The sequence below is a fragment of the Sphaeramia orbicularis genome, chromosome 14, assembly GCF_902148855.1.
Source record: "Sphaeramia orbicularis chromosome 14, fSphaOr1.1, whole genome shotgun sequence".
Classification (NCBI taxonomy): domain Eukaryota; kingdom Metazoa; phylum Chordata; class Actinopteri; order Kurtiformes; family Apogonidae; genus Sphaeramia; species Sphaeramia orbicularis.
In genome coordinates, this window is record NC_043970.1 from 23,652,147 (window position 1) to 23,669,563 (window position 17,417).

The following is a 17,417-nucleotide window of genomic DNA, read 5'->3' on the forward strand; positions in this document are numbered from 1 at the left end:
CGCAGGTCAGATGGTATTAATTCAATTTCTTGTGTGTGATTCATCATTTTGAAACGATAAAGTTTGGGATTATCCGATATAAACACTCCTGCAGCATATTTACTCAGACTAGTGAAGTGATAAAAAAAAAAAAAAAAAAAAGTCATGATGATGATTTATCAGTTTGGCTGTGCTTAAAAATATAAAAGTGATAAATTGCAACAACATATAGGGGGACACTTTCCTTATACACTGTAAAAAATGACTGTAGAATTAACACCAGAAAGTTGTAAAATTGCAACATAAAAAAACTGTAAATGACAATACAATGCAAAGTTGTTTATTTGAAAAGATTTTTATGTTAATGTTTAAATCAAATATAGCTGTAGTTTTTACAGGGAGAGTATGTTAACAAAACCAGATTTGGATGTAGAAATGATGTATTTCTATTGTTTTAGAAAATAAAACTGTAAATTGAAAAACAATGCGGTGCTGTTTAAATTGCAAGACCATAATGTTGAAATAACAGCCTATTTGCTTTATATATATATATATAAGTTATTTTTAAAAAGTAAACATTTAACAATATGACATTTTAAATTTGTACATAAATGGGTTGGTAGAGTTGGTAGAGCAGCTCGTCCTATAACCAAAGGGTTGGTGGTTTGAATCCTGGCTCTGACTATCCATATGTCAAAGTGTCCATGGAAGACACTGAACCCTGAAGTGTTCCCAGTCAGACCTGGTGGTTTTGGAAAGTGCTTTGGACATTGTGAAGGTGTGCTAAATAAGTGCAATCCAGTTACCATTTAAATCCAATGTTAAATCTACATGTTTAAAATTTTAAATGTACATGTTTAAAATTTTAAATCTACATGTTTAAACTGTTAAATCTACATGTTACTCCATAAATATGTTTACAGTTGGATGTGTTTTTTACAGTATTGTTCTGGAAACCACAGCTGCCATTTTTTTTTCCGTAAAAACAACAGGATTTTTTTTACAGTGTAGAGAAAAGGATAAATTGCACATGTAACACCCATAACAGATGGATTGTTTCTATTTTTACACAACTGATGCATGTACAGAAAACAAATGCTGGAAGAAGTCACTGTTTAATTAAGTAATAAGCAGAAACATCATCAAGTTAATTGAATAAAAATAAAGTGGCCAGTGAAATCTGATATGAAGGAGATTTATCTGTGAATATGGATGATTTTTCCACCCAAGCTCCTACATTACTGCTGTTTGCCAGTGAAATAAAGGGTGTAAATAAATATAAAAGTTAAAGCTGTTGTACATTCATGAAATCAAAGGAAAGGAGAATGCATAAATCAAGCTAAGTTTTATCATGTAACCTTATGAAAAAAAGTCCTTTGGAAGAATCCAGGGCTTTTTCAGAGCAAAGTCCCATGTCCATAGAAAAACGTGCTGTTAACTTTAAAGCTACCAGCTAAAAATACTGCCAAGTCTCCAAAGGCAAATATTGTAGTAATTCTGTCAAGGTTTGAAGTCTGGAAATTGAAGTTATTCCAGGGAGGCATCCCAAATTCCCAGACAAGATTGGAGCGCCCGAGAAGATACATCTCCCTCATAAAACAGCACTTTCCTGCATATTTCTGTGTAGTAATACTCAAATAGAGTTGTATCTGTTTATCATCCACCTCAATGCATGCTCCACCCGTGTATTCTGAAACGCTCAGTTCCCCTGGTTAGAGACTGAAAACACAATCTGTCTGCAGGAATGAGACCACAGCAGATGGTAAGGTTTTCCATGGGCTCATGCTCTTTTTAATTAATGGAATGGAGATTAGAGGGCATTTTCCCTGGATCATTAGTGAACAGAGGAATTAAGACATTTTGTGAGAAATAATCCCAAGGCTATCCATGTGATGCACATGTGGTTTTCTCTCTATGGTCATATTGACCTGCTTTTCACAGCCTAAGTGCATGGCATCACTTACCCACTGCAGAAACTAAGTAGCTGGGATAAGGGGACACAACCACCACATTTAGGGATAAAAACACAAAAGAGATTATCTCTCTGTCACTCTCGCTCACTTATACACACACATACACACTAACACACAAACACACATCCTCCCTCACTCTGCCCCTCTTTCACCCGCCCTCTTTTTCTCGCAAGGGCAAAAGTAGAATATCAATCCCTTTGTCTTTAACTACTTTCCAGCTTTAAAACTCTGGGATTAAAATAGGTTACCCTATATTTTGCAGCTTCTAACAGTTAATCGGTTTTACTTTGAAAACAGTGTCATGCATCCTCCTTGAACGCTAAAACGCCTGTCCTGTAACATTGTATGAGCACGACTAATTATTCAGAATTTTAGGATATCCAGAATCATTGCAGATGTTCTGGACCACCTGGTATGAAAAGCCACAAGCAAAATGACAACTATGGTTTCTCACATGACTGGATGCTCTGAGTAGGAGGGAAATTCTGGTAATTAATCGCATGTTTGAGTTCCCAAGTATGCGTTTTAAATAATAAATAAATAAATAAATGAATAAATAAAAACACACACTACTCTTGTAACAGCAGGAATAGAAGTCGGGTGTCAAATGATGACATGAAATAGCATGAATCATATGAGTGAAGAGAGATGAGGAGATAAACAATGTGTGCATGCATTCACTTATGTGTTTGTCAGTGTTATGCTGTTTGATGATTAAATGAGAGAAAAATGAGTTGTTTTGGCAAAAGTTTGAGAATTCAATCAGCAAATACAGAGTCTTGTTAAGAAATTAAGCAATTCACTAGTCTGAGAAAATCAATTTGGATGTTACCCTTTAGCTGATCATTATTTAAGTCTCTGTTGTACCAAGAAAAGTGTTGTTTTACGTGAATCCTCCCTTTTTGCTGCCCTATACAAACTTAGCGGAATGAGTTCTTGCGAGGTCATCACCTGCGTTATTAAATGTCAGCTCAGTGCATTTGTTCAGACTTGACATGACTGTCAGACAAAAGAGGGACAGGTAAGAGCGGGATGTCATATGGGAACTTCCTAACAGTGATAAAGGCTCTTTAAATCTCTGCTAAATTCTTGTCTGGACAAACTGACAGTCAGGAGAAAATGAAAAGAGGAGGCAATTAAAAGAGCCTGTTTGTGTCTCGTTCAGCAAATCGTCTCAGTGTCACCTAAATATAGAACAGTGGGAGCTTCAAAAAGGTGTGCAAGTAGAGTTTGTAAGTATATGCATATTTAAGTACGTATGGTAAATAAAATCCAGCAGAAAATTGAGGTCATTTTCTGAACGGCTTGTCTGGATATTTGTGCAGATGTTTTCATACCAATAACCCTAACAACAGCATAACATCGAGTTAAGAAGTGACACTCTGCGCCTTCTAAAATTACCATTACACTCATTTGAAAAGCAGCTAATATTACATATCACTTATTTTGCAAACCCTACTACCCTCAATCTCTCCATCTGTTCCAAATAGACCTACTGTTAGTTGCTGATGAGAAGCCATCAAAGAAACGGCTTTATGCGACATCAGCAGCAAACAATCAGGACAGTTTTGCACACAAGTTGGAGAGTTAAAATGCAAATGTTGAAAATGCAGAGCAATTCGGGTCATCTCTGAGTGTGGAGAGTCTAAACAATTACCCACCAACAAACAGATCTCACACACCATGCATCAATAGAGAGACTGCTCAGTCTGTGTATCATGGTCTTGCTTCCCCAGAGAAACAAGCCTGTTAGACAGCCAATTTGAGAACCCTCGACTTCTTTGCTATATCCTTTCACTGCAGAAAGAAAGCCCCTGAGTAGCCTTCTGTTTTCTGCACCTCGTTTGTTTGTTACCTAGTCCGTGTTATAGGTTAAAGGTACTGTATGTTACACAATTTTAAGCCTTTCAGCTATACTCACTGTGGTTTAAATCAATATATCTTGCTGATTAGCATCTTGTGCGCAGGAAAATGCGTAGGCAAAATATAGTGTCTGTGGTCAGTAAGAAGGCCTATATGTATATTTATATGTACATGTATGTTAAATTAGACCAAGGAAATCAAGTCTATTTTTCTGGATGGCCTATTTTCAATAAAAGGTGCTGATTAACATCTGATGAACAGCTGTTAAAGACACCTACTGTGTCTAATTGAGCCCTGTGTTTAATTATTATACATGTTCTTTTTTAACACTTGTTCCGTTATTGTGTCGATAACATTCATATTATTTGTAATTCTACCTCTTTATTCTATAGATAATTTAATTAGTTTGATTTACAGTAATGTGGAGGGTCTTACTAAGGTGAACGTAGTTGACAGACACAGACATGTCATATATAGAATGAAATAAATTCCACCTACACGCCATGTTTCACACACAAACATCAGCAGTTTCATTCGCAGTAACTAAATTTTTTAGTTAGAGATAACGTTAAGTAACTCTAACCTAAATCAAATAAAAACCTGAAGTTCCGCCCCTTCCAGTGCCCCATGGGCCCCGACTTTTGGATTAATATTAACAGTGGTTAATGATAAGACACATATCATATTACAGTTTTTCTGGTTTGGCTCATTTCTTGAAACAGAAATTACATTTTCAAAACAAGTGGCACCAGGCACAACAAACCCCGCCCCTTGCACATATTGTAACTTATTTTGGCATCAATCCAGCTGATGTCATCTATGCTTATGGTGATGTCAGCATATCAATTGCTTCTATATATGTGCCAAGTTTGAAGTAAATTGAAACAAAATGCATGTTTTTATAGACATTTGAAATTTCACTCATTATAAGTAAATGGAAGAAAAAGAAGCTGGAAAAATATTAATATAAAAAAGTGAACTTGGACCTACTTTTCCCAAAATGTAACCAATGTCAACCAACAGGTTTGCTGCTACAGACATTTGAAATTTCACCCATTATAAGTAAATGAGGAAAAAAATGACCTACTTTCTCCAAAATGTAATCAGGTCTATTCTGGGTCACTGGCAATCTATAAACCTAATTCAGTATGAATTAAAATAAACAAAGAAACAAACAAGCCAAACCAAAAACAATACGCCTTGTCTCCCCCTCGGGGGGGCGGGGTAATAACATGGACAAACCTCCAAACCACTTGGCAATTGTTCACAACAGAATTGAATTTCTCATTCACTTAATCAAATTGCAGATGTCTTAGTATATGTCTCAACGTCTCAGTATATCTTTGCAAATGATTAAGTACAGTCAGCCTAAATTTAGCACAAATCCCAAGTGAATAGATCTTGTTGATCTAAACTAATTGTTTATTCTCAGTCTAACGGTTGTTCTCTCCAAAACATATCAGCATCATTTCATTGTATAAGTCATCACATGCACAATAGTCTGTTCAACTGTCAAAATAATTCAATAATATAATACAACAGCGGCCAGGAGAGGGAGATTGAGGACCAGTGAAGAATAGTTAGCAGTGAAAGCCTTATTTACAGCACTGTAGGGTACATACAGTATGATTTTCCTTGTTTTTTGTTTATGTGTTTATATGACAGCATATTATGTTGTATGCATTTTCTTTTTACTCTGATGTATGTAAGTTACTTTATGCATGTGTGAATTGAAATGGTTACAATTCCCTTGGTAGTAAGAGTGTAACGTGTGATGTCAAACCTACTCTTATTGTAAAATCCTTTTTTTTTTTTTTTTTTCAGTTTTATACACAATTGTATCCAGTTAGCTAGACAAAAGAAGTCCAGTAACCGTTATCAATGAAGAACTGGGCTAAGACTGAGAGGTGGACATGAAGGATGTGTCAGTGCTCCTCTGCCATAGTGACTACACATCTCAACATTTGGACTTGCAGTGCTTACACAATGCCTAAGGGACCATGCATTTTGGAGGCACTGACGATTTATATGAGAAAGGAATTTAGTTTTGACACATGAGTGAACAGTTTTAGGAGACATATGAGCTATGGTGTTGTGCTGAACTGTAGGACTGTTTTGCCAAATGATCTTAGAGTTTTGAGAATGTAATTTCTGTTTAGAGAAATGAGCCAAACCAATGGAGAAAAACTGTGACATAAAATCATCATTTACCATTATGGTGTTTGTCATTTTAAAAGGCAATTTTACAATTCAAGAAAGTCATAGTTCATGGTGAGTACCATAAAGTAACATCTAGTTTTGTGTGGAAATGACTCAATGGACTGCATCCCTCTTCGCAACTGATACACGTCACCAGAGGTAACCAAGTACAAATACTTCGTTACCTTAAGTAGAAATTTTGGTTATCCATACTTTACTGGAGTAATTATTTTTCAGCCAACTTTTTACCTCTACTCCTTATGTTTTCACGCAATTCTCTGTACTTTCAACTCCTAAGAATTAAAAATATCAATTCATATCAAATCATTCCAGCTTGTCATTGTCCAAATAAAAAAAAACTATCCAGATAAATCGTGCCATCCAGATATAGTGAACTTGATTGTAGCTGGATGAGAAGTATAAACATATACCATTCCAACACCTTATTGGTTTGTATGTGATCCAGCGTACCTGACTTTTTGCACCATTCCAATACTTATAGGAAACTAGTTATATCTTCGGCTCCATGAAACACATGTTAATGCTCAGTAGTACACATATATGATTATTAAATACATTTGCATTGGACTAAAATGGGTTAATTTTCAATAGGCATATATGCGGCTGAAACAGGTAGCCTAGTACATCCCAAGTATTCAACATTAACATTTTAATATAGTCATTATGGCCTTTAGAAACATGTTTTTTGGGGAGGTGGGGTCGTGCACTATAGGCCCCTGTGGTGGCACCTAAGCTTTTGTTCTATTGGCATTTTTTCCCCTTACATTTACATTTAAACTTTAAGTAGTTCTGAAACTAATACTTTTACACTTTTACTTGACTAAAAAGCTTGAGTTGTGAGACTTCAACTTCTACAGAAGTCTTTCTAAACTTTAGTATCTATACTTCTACTTGAGTAATAAATGGGAATACTTTTGACACCTCTGCGCGTCACTGACATCATAACCTCTGATACCTCGGCATATCTCTCTTTACTCTTAAAGAGCAAAACGATAAAGTATAAAAGACAGAAATATCACAGCAAGTTTGGTCATGCTGAAGCAGTAGAGACAATTTCAACAACTCTGAGCAGCCTGTGGAGAAAGACAGTTGGGATGACCTCCAAGACTCTCCAGTGGGTGTCTTTACATTGAAGTATTTTCAGTCTGATACTTCTACAGTTTTACAACAAACTGTAAACATTTGTGTCTATATAATATACAAATAAAATATGTGTAATAGATGGCATGATTGAATAGGGAATTATAGTAGATAGATAGATAGATAGATAGATAGATAGATAGATAGATAGATAGATAGATAGATAGATAGATAGATAGATAGATAGATAGATAGATAGATAGATAGATAGATAGATACACTGAACAAACATATGAATGCCCCACTTTTGTTTTTGCTCCCATTTTTCATGAGCTGAACTCAAAGATCTAAAACTTTTTCTGTGTACACACAAGGTTTATTTCTCTCAAATATTGTTCACAAATCTGTCTAAATTTGTGTTAGTGAACACTTCTTCTTTGCTGAGATAATCCATCCACCTCACAGGTGTGGCATATCAAGATGCTGATTAGACAGCATGATTTTTGCACAGGTGTGCCTTAGGTTGGCCACAATAAAAGGCCACTCCAAAATGTGCAGTTTTATCACACAGCACAATGCCACAGATGTCACAAGTTTTGAGGGAATATGCAATCGGCATGCTGACTTCAGGAATCTCCACCAGAGCTTTTGCCTGTGAATTGAATGTTCATTTCTCTACCATAAGCCATCTCCAAAGCTGTTTCAGAGAATTCATGAAGAAGACTGTGTGAGGAAAATGGTGGTCACACCAAATACTGACTGGTTTTCTGACCACCTGGACCACCCAATACAGTAAAAGTGCACATTTTAGAGTGGCCTTTTATTGTGGCCAGCCTAAGTCACACCTGTGCAATAATCATACTGTCTAATCAGCATCTTGATATGCCACACCTGTGAGGTGGATGGATTATCTCAGCAAAGGACAAAGGAGAAGTGCTCACTAACACAGATTTAGACAAATTTATGAACAATATTTGAGAGAAATAGGCCTTTTGTGTTCGTAGAAAAAGTTTTAGATCTTTGAGTTCAGCTCATGAAAAATGGGAGCAAAAACAAAAGTGGGGCATTTATATTTTTGTTCAGTGTAGATAGATAGATAGATAGATAGACAGAACGATGGATAGAACGATAGAACGATAGATACAACGATAGAACGATAGAACGATAGATAGAACGATAGATAGATAGATAGATAGATAGATAGATAGATAGATAGATAGATAGATAGATAGATAGATAGATAGATAGATAGATAGAACGATAGAACGATAGAACGATAGATAGATAGATAGATAGATAGACAGAACGATAGAACGATAGATAGAACGATAGAACGATAGAACGATAGAACGATAGAACAATAGATAGATAGATAGATAGATAGATAGATAGACAGAACGATCGATAGAATGATAGACAGAACGATAGATAGAACGATAGAACAATACAACAATAGAACGATAGAACAATAGATAGAACGATAGATAGATAGATAGATAGATAGATAGATAGATAGATAGATAGATAGAATGATGGATAGAACAATAGATAGAACAATAGAACGATAGATAGACAGAACGATAGATAGATAGAACGATAGATAGATAGATAGATAGATAGATAGATAGATAGATAGATAGATAGATAGATAGATAGATAGATAGATAGATAGATAGATAGATAGATAGATAGATAGATAGATAGATAGAATGATAGAACGATAGATAGAACAATAGAACGATAGATAGATAGATAGACAGAACGATAGAACGATAGATAGAACGATAGAACGATAGAACGATAGAACAATAGATAGATAGATAGATAGATAGATAGATAGATAGATAGACAGAACGATCGATAGAACGATAGACAGAACGATAGATAGAACGATAGAACAATACAACAATAGAACGATAGAACAATAGATAGAACAATAGATAGAACAATAGAACGATAGATAGACAGAACGATAGATAGAACGATAGATAGAACGATAGATAGAACGATAGATAGAACGATAGATGGATAGATAGATAGATAGATAGATAGATAGATAGATAGATAGATAGATAGATAGATAGATAGATAGATAGATAGATAGATAGATAGATAGATAGATAGATAGATAGATAGATAGATAGATAGATAGAACGATCGATAGAACGATAGACAGAACGATAGATAGAATGATAGAACAATACAACAATAGAACGATAGAACAATAGATAGATAGATAGATAGATAGATAGATAGATAGAATGATGGATAGAACAATAGATAGAACAATAGAACGATAGATAGACAGAACGATAGATAGATAGAACGATAGATAGAACGATAGATAGAACGATAGATAGAACGATAGATAGATAGATAGATAGATAGATAGATAGATAGATAGATAGATAGATAGATAGATAGATAGATAGATAGATAGATAGATAGATAGATAGAATGATAGAACGATAGATAGAACGATAGAACGATAGATAGATAGATAGACAGAACGATAGAACGATAGATAGAACGATAGAACGATAGAACGATAGAACAATAGATAGATAGATAGATAGATAGATAGATAGATAGACAGAACGATCGATAGAACGATAGACAGAACGATAGATAGAACGATAGAACAATACAACAATAGAACGATAGAACAATAGATAGATAGATAGAATGATGGATAGAACAATAGATAGAACAATAGAACGATAGATAGAACGATAGATAGAACGATAGATAGAACGATAGATAGAACGATAGATAGATAGAACGATAGATAGATAGAACGATAGATAGAACGATAGATAGAACGATAGATAGATAGATAGATAGATAGATAGATAGATAGATAGATAGATAGATAGATAGATAGATAGATAGATAGATAGATAGATAGATAGATAGATAGATAGATGAAATGCTTGGACTCAGTATACAATAATTGACAGCTTGTTGGACTTGTGGTGGCCTCATTTCTACATGTTCTGTACATTGTTTCCAAACACAGAAGAAAGCTGTAAAAGGCCCAGTGCAGCTGACCGGAGACACCTTACCACGAAGTGTGCGCTAATGACTAGGGAGAATGTTTTGCTACATCGTTCCCACTGACACTGGAACCTCCTTTTATTCTAATGATAAGTAAAGTTGTTTGTTTTGTGTTTTCCTGCATCGTATTGCTGTACCGCTGTTAATTCTGACGTCGCCCACACAGTCGGTGACCTGCATACGTCTGCCTTTCAGTCAAGATTGTTGCTTTACCAAGACAGTGAATAGTTTCAGGTCACTTAGTAACAACACTTAGAGGTTTTGCTTTGTTGCTCTACATGCCCTTGCATCATGTTCTAGGCTTTTATTCCGCTCTGTCTGAACTTTACCCGACTTTCAGTATTTTCTTCACTTTCCAATCCGAAAATCAGAGTGACCTTTTCTCTCCTCTGCTCTCTCCTCATTTTGTCATTGAGCTCAAACCATTTATTAATTCAACCTGCTGCAGAGGACTGATTCAGAACTTACATTGCACCATTTTTTTGTCAGTCAATAATTATTAACCAAGCAAAGTAAACAGAAGCCATTCATTCTAAGTTTTTCTTTATGCATAGATTGATTATCACTTCAGAGATAAAGCCTTTATGTCTTTGAGTTGTGTCTTTAACATTCACAAGGTCTGAGCACTCTTTGAAAATGTTTTTTTTGTTACTACATTCAGAGAAGTTCCACATTTGAAGCCCGGAGTAGAACTTTGTGAAGAAGAAATACTATGAAGTACACCGAAACGTACTCTGTTTTGAATAAATATTTTATTATATCTCCAATCAATATTAACACTTTTGCATAAGCAAGTTTCAAGGACATTAAAACCATTCTTTACGGGAAAAAATACAGTCTTAATATCTGTGAAACTTTGTTTTTCTGTTCTGAGGCTATATATGGCAAGATCTGTGGCAGGTAATATTTTATGCAGGAACAAATAATTTATACATATGACAGAATTACATTAATACTACCCTCAATCAAAGTCAGTTGTAAGAAAGTGAAAACAAGTGGGGATTATTCGTTTGGATAAGAAATAATATATTTTTGTACATTTCATTACTGTAAACCATGCACCACCAATAACATGAATAGATGCTTAGTTCAAATGTCAACTCAGTTCAGGGAAAAATGAGCTACTGGTGAGATGAAATGCATACACAACCTAAAAAATTCAGAACTAGACTTAGAGTTCGAGTGTTTTCCAAAGTCCCATGAACTCAGACTCACCTTTAATGATTTACTTTACTTATTATGAGTGTGACTGTGTCTGTGTGGTTTTACTTCTTATTCTATTTATTATGTGGTTTGTGTTTGTTTTTACAATGTTTTTATGTAAGATGTATGTACCTTTTAGGATCACACTTTTTAATCTTGTTGTACAATGTACAGTGACAATGAAGATATATTGTATTGTATTGTATTCTGTTCTATTGTATTGTATTGTATTTTATTGTATTTTATTGTATTGTATTGTATTGTATTCTTTTTTTTTTTAAACAATTCGGCAAGTTTTTTTTTCCAACTTTATTGAAAACATTTGAGTATACATTACAAACATTTAAACAAACAAGATGTCAAAAGGGAAAAACCATTTAAACATATAAGTTTAAGAAGCTAATGCATAGATTTAAAGACACAAAGTACAGTATAATATACAAATAATAGTATAAAAAAAAAGTAAATAAATAAATAAAAATAACAAATCTGACAAATGTAAATAAATAAGTGCAACAGAGAGTTCAGTCAGTATTAAAAAATTGTTTATAAATAGTCAAGGTGTTAGAGCTTTTTTTTTTATTATCAATAAATTCTAAAGATTTAATATAATTATCAAATTCCAATAGGAAGATTTTAAAATTTCGGTGTGTTTTAGTATATTTGTTTTTATGTATATGAAATTTTCCAAATAATATGAACAAATTTACAATAAATTCTAAATTGTTAATATCATGTTTAAAATATGTAATTACATTTTGGGATGCTATATTTTTTTAAAAAATATTTTATTGTTACTTTTAGAAATGATTTATTTTTCAGTTTTGGACTGGAAATTAGAAGAATGTTCACATAAAAAGAATAAGTGTAGAGTAGTTTCAGATTCAAAATGACAAAAGTTACAAATTTCTTCCACATCGTAGAATTGAGACAAAATAACGTTGGAGGGATATATGTTATGTAAAATTTTGAGATGTAAAATTCTAATTTTGTTTGTAATACAGTATTTATACGGTAATGTCCATACTTTTGACCACTCAATTTTAGAGAAAGTTGAATTCCATACTGCTTTACCTCTGGGGGAAATTTTCCTCTTTTCATTCAATGCATTGCGTATATGCCTGTTGTTACAGCTCCAGCTAAAAATATTAATGCCATTAATCGATAAACAAGGTTTATTTGTCTGTGATGTTTGATAACTAAGATGATTTTTCATAAGTAAGAAAATACCATTAGGGACTGCTTTGAATACATAGTTGTATTCTTTATTTGGAATTGGAAACGAATTTATTGTCATGAACTGTTCATATCTTAATAAGTTCCCATCTTTGTCAAAGAGGTCATTAATGAAAATAATGTCTTTGTCAAGCCAACTCTGTAAAAAAATTGATTTCTTTCTAACAATAATGTTTTCATTATTCCAAATAATAGCTTTGTGTGGAGAAAAATTGTGTGAATAGCAAAGTTTCCGTCTATTCTATTCTTTTTTTTTTTTTTTTTTTTACAACTTTATTAACAACATTTGAGTATACAGTGCAAAATTTTAAACAAACATCAAGATGTCAAAAGAGAAAAAGCATTTGAACATATAAGTTTAGGAAAATAATGCATAGATTTAAAAGTACAAAGCATAAAATACAAATAATAATAAAAAAAAGTAAATAAGTAAATAAATAATAAATCTGACAAATATAAATAAATAAATGCAACAGAGAGTTCAGTCAGTATTAAAAAATTGTTTACAGGGTGGGGAAGCAAAATTTACAATATTTTGAAGCAGGGATTGAAAGACAGTGTATGACCAATTAGTTTATTGAAAGTCATGAGAATTTATTTGCCACAAGAAAATTGACATAATACAAAATGTTTTTATTCTATGTGTCCTCCTTCTTTCTCAATAACTGCCTTCACACGCTTCCTGAAACTTGCGCAAGTGTTCCTCAAATATTCAGGTGACAACTTCTCCCATTCTTCTTTAATAGTATCTTCCAGACTTTCTCGTAATAGTTTTGCTCATAGTCGTTCTCTTCTTTACATTATAAACAGTCTTTATGGACACTCCAACTATTTTTGAAATCTCCTTTGGTGTGACGAGTGCATTCAGTAAATCACACACTCTTTGACGTTTGCTTTCCTGATTACTCATATGGGCAAAAGTTTCTGAAAAAGTATGGATAATAGTGTTAGGTATGATTATGACACCAATATATGTTTGGTTTCAAAACAATTGATGAAGTGCCTGCTGAGAAAAAACAACTAAATGTTCATTGTAAATTTTGCTTCCCCGCCCTGTATAAATAGCCAATGCGTTAGTGCTTTTTTTTTTTATTTTATTTTTTTTATTATAAATGAATTCTAAAGATTTAATATAATTTTCAAATTCTAATAGGAAGATTTTAAAATATGTTTTAGTATATTTGTTTTTATGTATATGAAATTTTCCAAGTCATATGATCTATTCTATTCTATTCTGTTCTATAGAGGGAATGCACATACGTCACTTCCCCCCTGGGCCACGCCCCTCTAAGTCAGACTGAGTGGCAAAAACAAACCGGCTCAACATGGCGGAGCATAGCAGTAACTACAGCGAGACCGCGAAAAATGTGGAATATAACATGAAATTAAAGACAACTGGACTGGACATGGATCCACACAAGCTACCAAACAACGTGTGGTCTACGAACACTGATATGTGGCCGGAAATCCCGTATCCTGACATTTATATGAACCTGATTTCAACGCCGGGAAAATCCACAATGCAAAGGCTGACAGCATACAAAAGCCAAAGAGTTGTTGACGTCCTCGTCCTCGTTACTTAGAGGATTACAGCTGGTGAGTGCTTTCAATTCAACATACTATTGTTTTTGAGGTTTTCTGTCAGTGCAGACATATTTTCTTGCCAAGGTAAAGGCCCAGCAGTAGTGCTCACAGTTCACTACTGATTTACTGGAGTTGAACCCTTAGTACTGACCCAAGTGAGTGGATGATCTACTGGTACTGTGGAGATTTAACTAGAGTTTACATCAAATACTTGATACAACACAGCTACAACAGCTTTGTGCTAGAGTACCCCCTTGCTTGGAAAACTAGGTTAGCCTCAGTTTAAGCTAGTTTACAAATCATGTAGAGCACAAGGTTCAGAATCACACAACTGAAGACAAAAACGTTTCAGTTATGAAATATAGAACTAAATGACAGATGCTAACATTAAGAGCTTTACTAAGAAGTAACGTTAGCCAAAACCATATGTAATTTAAGGTATGATTTTACACAAGAATACAGCATAAATGAACGTTACTTGACACGAATCCAGGTTTTGTTGCCTGGATTCCAGTGATTTCTATGAATTGCAGCGATCCATCTGCTTCTTCTGTCTTTGGCTTTAGGTCGCCGCTAAAACGAGAGCTCCGAGTGCTTTTTAAACCTATTTGTGCAATCAGTGGCACAACCGCTCTTCCCCATTTTTTAGATTGTTCTAAAGTTTTCGCAGTATTCAAGCCAAAGCCACTACTCATCTCCCTCTTTCTGCCACTCACTGGACGTAACTGCGGTGACCTCCGCTAGCGGTGACGTTACGTGTATACCCTCTATTACAGGGGTGTCAAACTCATTTTCTTTCAAGGGCCACATTCAGCCCAGTTTGATCTCCAGTGGGCCAGACCAGTAAAATAATAGCATGGTAGCCTATTTCGCATGACAACTCCAAATTATTATTTTTTTTTTTTTGCAAAAATAACATTAAATGAAGGAAAAGCATTTACATTTTACAAACTATCCAAACAAAAAGGATGTGAATAACCTGAGAAAAACTGAAATTTCTGAAGAAAAATAAGAGGAAATAATAAAAAGAAAAATTTGATCAATATTATGCCTCAACTTATGATTAATACACGTGCATTACAGATCAGATCTACCAAGGCACAAAACAGGCAGAATATTGTTAAAATTGCACTTATTTTTCTTTAGACATTTCAGGTTGTTCATATTTGTTCAGGTTATTGACGTTTTATTATTAAAAGATATCAGAATTTAATGTTCTTTGTAATAAATCAAAGAGAAAAAATTGGTGTTGCCATTATTTATAGGAATAATGTCATATTATTTTTTCCACATTAAACCAAGAAGAAAATTTGGAGTCATTACTTCTAGGTTATTGCTATTATTTTTGAGTTTGACGCCCTTGAATATTAATATCTTCTGCACTTTGGAAATTCATCTTGGATCGGACCCTTTGGCGGGCCGGTTTTGGCCCCCGGGCCGCATGTTTGACACCTGTGCTCTATTCTATTCTATTCTATTCTATTCTATTCTATTCTATTCTATTCTATTCTATTCTAAAATACCTGGATACCAGAGGGTTAACATATACTGCCATGTATCTGTGCAAATGGCAAATAAAGTCTATTCTATTCTATTCTATTCTGTTCTACAGGGTGTCCCATAAGTCTCCATACATAGGAAAAATAAACGTTTCTTGACATAAACCATTTTTATTTATATAATATGCTCTATATGACTGCCATTTTGTCGGGAACACATTTCAATGTGTGTCCTCCACTGCTGAAGAACTATAAAGAAGAAATATAAAGAAATACATGTTAGAACCATATGTATTATGTCTCCTATGTATGGAGACTTATGGGACACCCTGTATTGTCATTCAGTCAATAGATACAATAGAATGAAATACAGTTACCATGTCTCTGTTTGTGGAGCATGAAAATAAGATAAAATAAGATAAACTTCTTTGGACAAATTCTGTGTGAGTTGGTGTGGAATTGGTGATGTGACTTTTCCAAGCTGTCATGATGCAAACAATGACACAGTAGTGCAGAATACTAGGTATATTATCACAGCATATTTTGTTATAATATCCCATTTCAAAGCACCACAATGTCTTTTTAAGTTTATACCTTGCACCTTTGCGAACAATATCAAATGTTGCAAATCGATGATATGGTGGGTTTTCCTGTTGTTTTTGCCTTAAGTAAGTCTCGGAAAGCTAATCTAAAGCAATCAGCAGCGCAATGTGTTTTTGACCTGTGTTTTCATCTGTGTGATTCATTTGGTACGGTAAGAGGGAAAAAAGGAAGGAAAACATCTGTGGGTTTTGAAGAAAATTACATTCACTCAGACGTTATATTTGTGATAAAGAAAAAAAAAGAAAAGAAGTCAAAGTGAAGAACAAGAACAAGTTCAACTGTGTTAGAAAGCAATGCAGTGGGAAATATTATATTTACACCTGGCCTGTATGGGAAAAAAAGAAGAATGCTGTACATTAATACATTGTGCATATAATATGGACAAATAATCTGATAATGTGACATTACGTTTGCAATATTTTCTCTCTGTGTCTGTCTCTTGTATGTTTACAGTATCTTAGGAGTAGTAAAGTTTACTTTACAGGGTTTTCTCGGCTCAAAATGGGTCAGAGCTGGTATCATCCGGATCATATTAACCACATATTCAATTGGTTCACGCATCATATTTAACCCAGAGAGACCTAAACCTCCACCGGTGACCAAAAGCATCTACTGATGTAAAATATTTAATAACTTTTGATCCATTAATCGTATCAATACATGTAAATAATTGGTGTAAAATGCAGTTTGTCATCTTTTCATGGTCATCAGATATGACCCATTTGGACTTTCAGAGGCTCTGTAGTTAGATAGAGAGGGCAATTCATTTGTGAACTGCCACAAAAGTAGCACTGGGTCTTTATGGGTTAAACAGTTCTAGGGAAAACATAGTAACTGTTTCTTTTATCAAAAAAAAATTCTCCAATCTACGGTTCAAACAGATGCTGATATTTGCTGGAAGTCTTGAAGAACATCAGTCTGGAATCATCAGTTTGATGAAAGACACTTCCTTTCTATTACCGTTTCTATTTGGTAAAAATGTACAGCGGCACCACAGTGGTATCACACTGCAGCAGTCGCTACAAATGACAGAAATTCACAGGGTGCAAAGCTGTTTTTGTTTTTCACAAAGAGCCCCTCTTAAAAGCTGGAGAATTTGGATGTAGGCAGCCACCTCATA

General features: G+C 34.2%; 1 protein-coding gene across 1 annotated transcript in view; it reads right to left on the reverse strand.

Annotated features, from left to right (window-relative positions):
- Positions 1–210, reverse strand: part of LOC115432961 (protocadherin-10-like) — a 7,889-nt gene extending 7,679 nt beyond the window's left edge. The window contains exon 1 of the mRNA XM_030154098.1: positions 1–210. This exon is cut by the window's left edge and continues 2,876 nt beyond it. The gene's annotated coding sequence lies outside the window, so the exon portion shown is untranslated.
- Positions 211–17,417: the final 17,207 nt, after the last annotated feature.